This window comes from Meleagris gallopavo, chromosome 21 (genome assembly GCF_000146605.3).
Source record: "Meleagris gallopavo isolate NT-WF06-2002-E0010 breed Aviagen turkey brand Nicholas breeding stock chromosome 21, Turkey_5.1, whole genome shotgun sequence".
Classification (NCBI taxonomy): Eukaryota; Metazoa; Chordata; class Aves; order Galliformes; family Phasianidae; genus Meleagris; species Meleagris gallopavo.
The window spans coordinates 2,253,234-2,262,936 of record NC_015031.2 but is presented as its reverse complement, the minus strand read 5'-3'; positions in this window follow the sequence as shown (position 1 = coordinate 2,262,936).

Sequence of the window (9,703 nt, the reverse complement as noted above, 5' to 3'; positions counted from 1 at the left end):
ACTGAGAGGGGACCTGATCCAGGTTTATAAATATCTGAGGTGTGGCGGCCATAGCGGTGAGGCCAGACTGTTTTCAGTGGTACATGGAGACAGGACGAGGGGAAACTGACATCAGCTGCAGCATAGGAAGTTTCGCACGAATGTGCGTAAGAACTTCTTCACAGTGAGGGTGACGGAGCACTGGAACAGGCTGCCCAGGGGGGTTGTGGAGTCTCCTTCTCTGGAGATATTCAAGTCTCGCCTGGACGCCTACCTGTGCGACCTGGTGTAGGGAACCTGCTTTGGCAGGGGGGTTGGTCTCGATGATCTCTAGAGCTCCCTTCCAACCCCTACAATTCTGTGATTCTGTGATTTTAGAGATAACCTAAATACACACGCTCACTAAATGCCATCTCCAAATATAAAGTTGTAGAACTGGGGAGAACACACCTTTACCCATAAAAATTCTATCAATTATGAGGCCAGAGATAATCCCCTATCCAGCTGTGGCCTCTGTAGATCTGGTTCATATTTTCATTTCTTGCATTTCTCCCATTTTCCCTTCCCTGGATGTATACTGTTGCTGTTAAGGTGCTGCAAATTGCTCCACATGGAATAGGAGGAGGAAAACTCTCCAGCTTCCACACAATTCAATATTCCAGAACAATCTGAAGTTTTGATTTCTGCATCACTTGCACGAGGCAAATACTTGCACTACTTCAGAACAAATTAATTTTCCCTGGGACAGTGGAATTTGCAAGCTTCTGTATTATGAAATTTGTTTGAAGGAGGCTGACGCTGAGAAGGTGGCAAGACAATAATACCACATGAGAAGAACGTATAGTGGTCTCACTGAATGATCCTTTGTCACACAGTCAGGACAAGGATGAGTCTCTACTGGTAACCAAACTCATGAGGCAAGGATTGACCCATTAATTCAAAATTGGGCCCACTAGTCAGGATTCCTACCAATGGGACAAGCAGCCCAAACCCCCTTACAGTGTTAAGTAAGGCTCAAAAGGTTTGGTTTTGTTTTGAAGACATGTGGAGTGGTGATGCCAGGAGCCACAGAAGGTGGCTTTTACAGCAGCTCCAGAATCCTTTATACATGGTAACTGCAGGATACTTCCAAAAGCCATAGGAAAGAACAGAGTGGCAAGGATGCTCTGGTCTGAAGCACCGATTTCTCCAGATATCTCTGCCAGCTCTGTCCTCATCAGCCCAGGATGGTGAGTGGTGTCAGCTGAGCATACAGCTTTCTTCTATCAGACCAGCCCAAGAGAGGGAAGTCCCCATATACCCAAGAAAGGGAGCAGACTCCACCTGGGCAAACAGATATGAAACCAGGCTGCAGATTTGGAAAGACAGGATGAAAGGGAAGGGAGAGTACGAAAACATAAGATTAAGACAGGGGGAATTTATTACATCCTGCTCCATGCTACATAGTTCTTGGATGCAGCCCCAGACACTGAGCACCAATCACTTCACAAGAATTAAGACCCCAGCCGGGGTGCTGCTATAGAGCTGACTCTCTGATGTTTTTCATCTATTTGCACATGAACTGGTCAAGAGCCTCACAAAGAAAAAGTCCCTCTGAAAAAAATTATGAGCAGGGGAAAACTGTAACTGAGCTGCAGATCCTAAATGCAGGAGCGAGGACAAACTTTGGCTGACAGAGTATTTAGAGCTGTATTAACACTCTCCTCCTATGTTTAATAGCCATTAAAATGGTGGGGGGGGTAGGGAAAAGGAAAGAAGAAAGTCTGCGTAGAAAAACAACCACTCCATTAAAACTGAAAGGGGGCCCTAAGGCCACTTCAGCCTGTGTAATGGATTGGAAGGGTGTCGAGGCTGGAAGTTTTAATTCCTTGAGCACTCTTAATATAACAAAGTATTTCAGTGGAAGTGTCTACTTCATGGCCTCACTGCACGCAATCATTTTGTTTATTGATCTCTGAAGATGTTATGACCATTTGTGGTACAGTTCATTCATAAGTATCACAGGGCATTAACCACCCTAAGGACATGGGGTGTTTTGCAAGCTGCATGCTATGTTTACCCTCCATATGTTGCTTACAAATAACACAGGAGTGTACAAACGCAGAAAAGCAATTAATGCATGGCGATTCCTTGCTGGGAGAGACAATGTGGCCAGAAAAAACAATTGCTATAAATGTATCCGAATAAAATTAAGTCTTACTATGATCCTAAGAAGCAGAACAGCAAAAAGGCCCCAAGCAAATGGGGTCTTTCTAATCACAAACATCAGGCCAGGACAGGAAGGTCATAGTTTTGTGAGATCCGGTATTTATAGAGAATGCAGGAAAGTTGAGTTATCCCTGTGCTATCCAAGAGGCAGGCAATGGGAGTGAATGTAGGCTTTGGCTTGCCCACGTGAGTTTGTAGATACCCAGGAAGCCTCTACTTAGTAGCAAGCTACCAGTGTGGACATGTCAAGGTAACCAGATGCCAACATGTATGCCTCTCTGTAAGCCAGAACACTGCTGTACACACTGCAAAAGGGGTAGAATGGTTCCTCAGAGCACATCAAAAGCTGTCTCTACGGCAACATGCTTTATGCCATCTCTGCTTAACGAGCGTTAAAAATTGTCTCTGGAGACCCACAGTGTAGACAGCTTCCAGGAAATGAACTAATGTGATTACAGGTACAAAAAGATCACAAGAGGCCCAGGTACAATAACGTGTAGATCCAGACACATTACCAGGCCAAGGCAGAAACCTCACCCTCAGGGAAATACATGGATGGCAGAGCAGCCATCCTGGGAGAGAGCTGCTCTGCAAGCAAGAACAGGGAACAGATTTAGACCTGGGGAAGAAAAAAAAAAAAGAATCTACAATAGCCATTTACATGGATAGAGAGAAGAAATTCTAGACAGCAGCATGATACTATGGAAAGGACTGAAAAGGCTTACTAAGAGAACTTGAGACAAAATACCAGTTAAAAAGGAAGGATATTCTTGCCAAATTCTATCACTTGAGGACTGTGTAATTAAGCCAGGAAAAGCACAACAGAATACGCTACAGAGAATAATCCTACACTGGCTTGTTAACCCAACAGGCCTCTTCCACCTCCAAAGTCTGCATTTCATAGCAGGTACCCAAAGGATATAGATTACAACAGGTGATAAGCCAACAGTTCCAATCTCATCATGAAATTAAGTCCAGGCCAAGTGTGGGGAAATGTGTATTAAAATCTAAGCCAACAGACTAGCTAGGGCCTGTAACGTGGGAGGACTCCCTGTGAAGTCAATGGAACTATGCCCAAATAACTGAGGTGGATGGGATGCGTGACTTTCATGTGTGCTGTTCTTTGCAGCACCTGTAAAAGCCATCCTCTGCTTGCAGGGCCACAGTCCCCAGCTATGAAATGCACAAACATCTCTGCTACACTCCACCATTCGCATGCAGAGCAGCAGCACTCTAGACAGACAGTCTACTAGCAAAACTGAATGAACAGTCAAGCTTTCTGTCCAACTTACCCTTAAATATAAGGCTCAGTGACACCAGGGACATTGTTGAGGCCATAAATAGGAGTATCTCTGAAAATCAACCATCTGGGCACCACAGCTGAGTTCTCTCTCTCCAACCACCCCATAAAACAAATCTATCCAAAATAGCAAGCTTGGTTTTGAAAAAGTTACCATATATCACCCTTGTGTGATCTTAGCTGAGTCATGACTGGACCCAAGAGCCTTCCTCTCTAGTTCTCTGCTCTAAGTAGATGGCTGCACTGCTTCCCCAGAGACCCAGAGAAGCAGAAATAGGAAATGAAATGGAGAGCAGGGAGGAAATTCCATCTCCCAACACAAAAAAAATATTAAGAGGCAGTCTCAGAATTCTCCTGGTAAGAGGTAAAGAAATACGTACGCAAGAGTGAAGGCTAGAGACACAGAAATATCTTGTTAAATTTTTACTGTTTAACCACTGAACAAGCTACTTTCTCTCCATAATTTATACCTGAATTGTGTGTCTAGACATGACATCATTTTAAGGTATGCCTTGTGTTCTGTGGTAAGTTTACAATAACCAGAACTTATAATTGCCGTGGTTCAGGTCAGCAGAAGAGGAAAAAATATCCGAAGCCCCCTCTAAGCAGCTGTTCTTGGTAATCGTTTTAGTCTGTTGTTTTCTGTCAAGGAGACAAGGCCTAGCAAATGCTAAAAGCCAACGTTAAACCAACTCCCCTTCCTAAAAGTGACGAATACCACAGATAATCTTCAATTCTCAGGCAGCTTTATTTGGTATGGTTCATATTAAAACAGCGAAGGACAGCCAGATAAGCAAGGGCAATATAAATATCTACTGTATGCCTAGGGAGATTGATGGCTACAGACATGCTAGACCCTGCTGTATGCCCATATGATAAACCAGTTATCCAAAAAAGCAGTAAAATAAGCCTGTGGGTCTCAGGTGGGATAACAACAAATACCGGAGTATTCTCACTACTGAGATATAAATCCCAAGGCTACAAGAGCTGGAACCACAGTGCAGTTAACATGCACCAGCCATTCTTAAGAGTGGAATGAACCCCACAGTGATAAGGGCTGCTGGCCAAGTGACTTTAATCACATGAGGAGTTGCAATCACTGCCCTGGGGAGCGTGGCCTCAAGCATCCTATATTGCATCAATAAAGTGGAATTTAAACATCAGAATATAGAATATTTAAACATCAGAAAACTGCACAAGCAACTCTGAATGTTGTTTTGGTTACTTTTAGTTGCTGCTGTTTGAATGATTTTGTTTGCTTTGGTTTTTTGAACTGGCATTGTAAGCATGGGTGCACTGGATGCCAGAGCCAGCCAGGGAGGAGCAGAAACTAGAATCAGAGCAATTGGAACGCTGTCACATCCAAAACAAACCAAAGGCCCAAAAGAGAATAGAAACACAGGTCTACAGGTGCCTTACATGGAAATCAGTCCACACAACTAAAAAATGCAGATATGTCACAAGGATTTTCTTTTTTTCCTTTGGCATGTTAATATCGATGTGTACTGCAACGTTCACATCTTTGATTTTTAACCATTCTTTTTTCTGTTACCTCAATGGAAACACAAACCATACCCTTGGAAATAACAAAATAAGGTCAAAGACAACAGGCCAAGAGCTGTGGAGGATGAAGCAATCAAATATAAGCCAAATTGATACACCGTAACTACAGACATCTAAAGCATGAAAGACCTACCCAAAATCTGGTAGTCAACAGCAATCCAGAAAGACCCAATATACAAAGGACTTGATATCTACTGACCCTTTTATTCCATGCCACAAGTGATCCCATTTCAACCCACACCAATAGTTACAGCTACCAGAATGTGAGTGGGTAAAATCAATGCATTTACAAATAAAGTTACCTCCCCATTCCATACATGCCCTACACTTTTTTGTGCTACTTTTGTGCTACATAAGTAGTTCAACTCCCCTCTTGCAGCTGAATTAGTAGAAAAAAGTACGAACACACCTTGTTGATTATTCCTTAGCTTGTCCAAGAGCCACTCAGGAGCAGGGAACCACTGTAGCTAATAGCAAACTGAAGAGATCTCATGGTGCTGCACTAATAGGACTAAGAAAGAGGCCGAATGCAGCATCTAAACTGAAGCTAAGCTTCTGCTCAGCTGGTTCATGAAAGTGCAGGTTCCTGCCTGGACCAATTTATATTGATTTAATGCCAGGTCACACAAGGGTCTGTGTGAGACTAAAGCATTTGATGTGTAACTCCTAGTTCCACAGTAACGGTCCAGGCTGGTCATAAGTGTCCTGCACATTTATGGACTCATACCCAGACCTACACTGAAGATTCACATGGAGCTGCCCACACAGCATCACCCCACTCAGGGCCACAGCAAGAGATGAGGGGGGAAGGGAGGTAAATGGAAAATGATAGCAGGTGCTGGCAGAGGCTGCCCTGAGCTTGCTGGTGCTCATGAACAGTGCTGACAAGCAGGAGTAAGCAGACATTGCTTTTCAGTGCCAGATAAGGAGAGTGCAGCAGCAAGAATGCCATTGCTCACAGGATCCCAAGGGAGCAAGCACATTCTTGCCCAAATGCTGCAGCTGGCCCATTAAATTCTCCTTGTCCCATCCCGACTGTACATTAGGGTCTACAGCTGGCTTATAACGAAAATCTGAAGTCAGCAGGACTGTTCTGGCTTCAGCTTTCGTTAAAGATGTTGAATAACAGCCCAAGTTTGGTCAACAGGTTACATAGGTTTTCAAATCATTTCAGCATGCAGTGACCAAGAGGTTGATTTAGAGTTTACCAGAGTGTATTCACACTGGCAGTTCTACAAGCTGTCATAGGGAGTTAGGTAAAGATTCAAGTTCTTGTTGAGTTGAGATATAAGGAATAAATGAGGTTTAAAACCATGCAGATTAAAAGAGGGATACTCACTACAGGATGACCATACTTCCAAGATGAACAAAGGACTGATAAATAATCCACTTTTTACATGTACTTCATGAGTGGTCTTTTCCTTTTCCAATCAGTTTTTAAGGAGTTGAAAAGTGAAACTTATTTATTCCCTTGTGCTTAAATCACCAGAGATCAAAGCTTAACAGCTGAACTTGTAGCAACAAAAAAAAAAAAATCACATTCCACAGCTCAAGTTTATATTCCACAATTAACACTGTTCACCTTTGGCCAGGTCTAAGGGACCAAAGTTGAGTCAAGGGGCACTAATTTTAGAGGAAAAAAAAAAAACTGTCACTAGACATTAATAGAGACATCCAAATTTCCATTCAGGTTCCCCACTGCGTATGAAGGATCTTGTTACTTACACAGTTCTGTTAAGAGTTTAAGTCTTATGATTATTACCCTAATTACTACAAGTAGTCACTCTGCCTACTTAGGACTAGCACAGGGGAAGAATTATATCTTTGTATGTACACAAGTTGTACCATAAGTGAGCTTGAACTTCCCCTACAGTAAAGGAGAATGGCTTGTCTTCCTGTATAGCTAATAAGAAGCAGCTCTTTTGCTGTTTGAGGGCTAATATTAACACAACACACAAGTTTTCAAGCTTCTGTTAGACATAAAGCAACATCTATCCTTTCCATCCCACTCAGATAGGACACAACAGAAATAACTGCTTATGTGTTTCCACAACCAGCAGAAGGACCATGTTCAAGGCATCTGTGGCAGATCATAACGGGAGATGGGGTTAGCAGATAATTGAACTGAAAGTTGCTGGAAAAGCCACCGTTTGCTTAATCACTTGAGGGTAAGTTTGAAAATATGAAATAAACCAAGTTTAGGACTAGCTTGTTCCCCTTATTTAATGGGCTATAATATTTTACAGTGCAAAGCCCTGCAGCAATACAACTCGCTGCAGCATTTGGAGCCATTGCTGCACAAGTACTATGAGCCATATGGATTTAACGACTCACCACCAGAAAAGAGAAAACCAGAACCTCCGTTACCTAAGCATTGGCCTCTGCTATTTGAGCTAAAAAACAATAGCAGCCAACCTCAGCAATAGTTTGCATCCATCATTCAAACTGTCCAGTAATAAATTTAACAAGATATTTCACTATTTGTTAGCATCTCACTGGTATCACAGCAGTAGAAACACTGCTTTCCACAAGAAAACAACCTGACTCCTTTGACAGACACCTCTAGCACTTGATCTAGGAAGACACTTAATCGCTGGAAGCAGTCAACCTAGAGCCCAGCAGCACAAATGGGCTGGTCTGCATCAATCTTCATCAAGGTTTTTAAAACAAAGGACCACTTAGCAGTCAGCACAAGGCTCTGCTGCAGTGGACACACAAAGACATCTTGAGCATTACAGCTACCAAAGTTTTAATTTCCAATTAAAACACTCAATTTTGAATACTTACCACGTGTGCTTTCTTTTATGCTTGTGTAACAAGGAACTTATCTGTCACAAAATATTTGCAGAAAAGCAAAGAAATTACAGGAATTTCTTTGCTGACTTACTTGTTTCTCCATGATCAAGTATATAGCAGGACTTCTTCTAGCCCCATATTTCTTATAACCCTGCTCAGTTTCTTAGAATTGCTCTCCAGATGAACACAAGTCACTGCCTTGGGCAATCCTGCTTGCCACTGCCTGCAGCAGAGGCATCAGCCATGCATGGCCTTGGAAGGCTTAATGGACAATGTTCAAAACTCACTCAGAGAACAGCTAGCATTAAATAAGATTTTTTCCTGTCAAAGAAGAACACATGTAGGATGTGGTTGCATCTGTAGCATGACCCTGATCTTGCCTTTCTTACATGCTGCACCCATGGCTGTGCATCTTGAAACAGCTGTGCCTTTCCAGTGACTGATTACCCAGAGACACGCAACAGCACTCAGTATCTATAAGAGGCCAGGGACTGAACCCTGAGTTTATTACTGAAAAGAGCTGGAGTAAGTTGCTTGCCAAAAATCCAAACTCTAGCCAACAAGTCCCTCCAGGCTCACTTGGAAAGGTCTTGTAACCTCATTGCCGTATGCCTGCTGGGCTCAAAATGAAACGCAAACTTGCATGTTACTTGTGGATTTGGATGCATTCTCCAATGAGGAGGCAAATCAGGAGCCTGGGCAAGAAGTATATTCAGAAAAAACATGTACCACAGTCTTTAGCTAACTTCATCACATGGGATTTTCATGGTGCCATTCCCTAACGCCTTTCCTGCTTTGGCAGTTGAGGAACCAAATATGACCTGGCTAAAAACAGTGATGTTTTACACTCTCAACTATTTTGATTAAGTCCTTCAATGCTGTTTGAAAACTAGTTTTGTGGTTTGTACAGTCAGAGTTGATGTCTTCAGAAAGTTCACCAGCAAGCTTTTCCCCAGCCTTCAGTTACATGGGATCCTGCTTCCATCGATGCAGGAACTGTAAAGTCACTATAGACTCATCCAAGAGCTGTTTCTGCTGCAGTGATTACCAGGATGTCTCACAATGTTCCTTGCTTAGGAACTGATTAAATACTTCTTAGCATTTGTAATCATGTACAGTCATTAGGATTAGTCTACACCTACTTCTTGTCCAGTTCTCCAAAAAACAGAAGTTAGCTCTTAATGGCTACTTTTAAGAAACATCATTTGTGCTAATGTTATTTGCAGTACCGTATAACATGTACCCATTAACTCTGATTACCAGATAGAGTAGTTAATCAACTATTTAGCAGTAGGGTATCTTCAAACATGAACTGGGAAGGGCATACTTTCACAAGAGCAACATGGCTCTTGCAGTACTTGCAGTGCAGCATCAATTAGAAATCACTATCAAATGAACAGAACATTCACAGGGCTGGTTTCTGTAAAAGTCTGAACTTCATTCCACTGAGAAACACTGACACACACATGCAGACACCCCTTATCCATAAACATACCTAAAATTTCAGCTGCTGTGTGTCAGGAAGTCTCCAGGAAGCATTAGCTATGAGCTTTCTGCATGGTCAGAGTATTTGTAGCACCCGGTTCCAGGACAGCATTTCCTCTCTCAAGTCCAGAGGAGAGCTGAAATTTCACCTTATTCTACTAACCACACTCCCTCCCCTGGGATCCTGCTGTCTCAAGTCTCCCTCCATTCAGAATTTGTGCATTTAATTGTTTCTGCCTTCAACTGTCCTTTATGGATTTCTGCCTAACTCCATTGTTTAATCAAGATGTGACTGCATTTTAATCCCAGTCTGCTGCATATTTCCAGTACCGCTCGACCTGTAACACACACAGATCTAATTAGAAGGCTCTC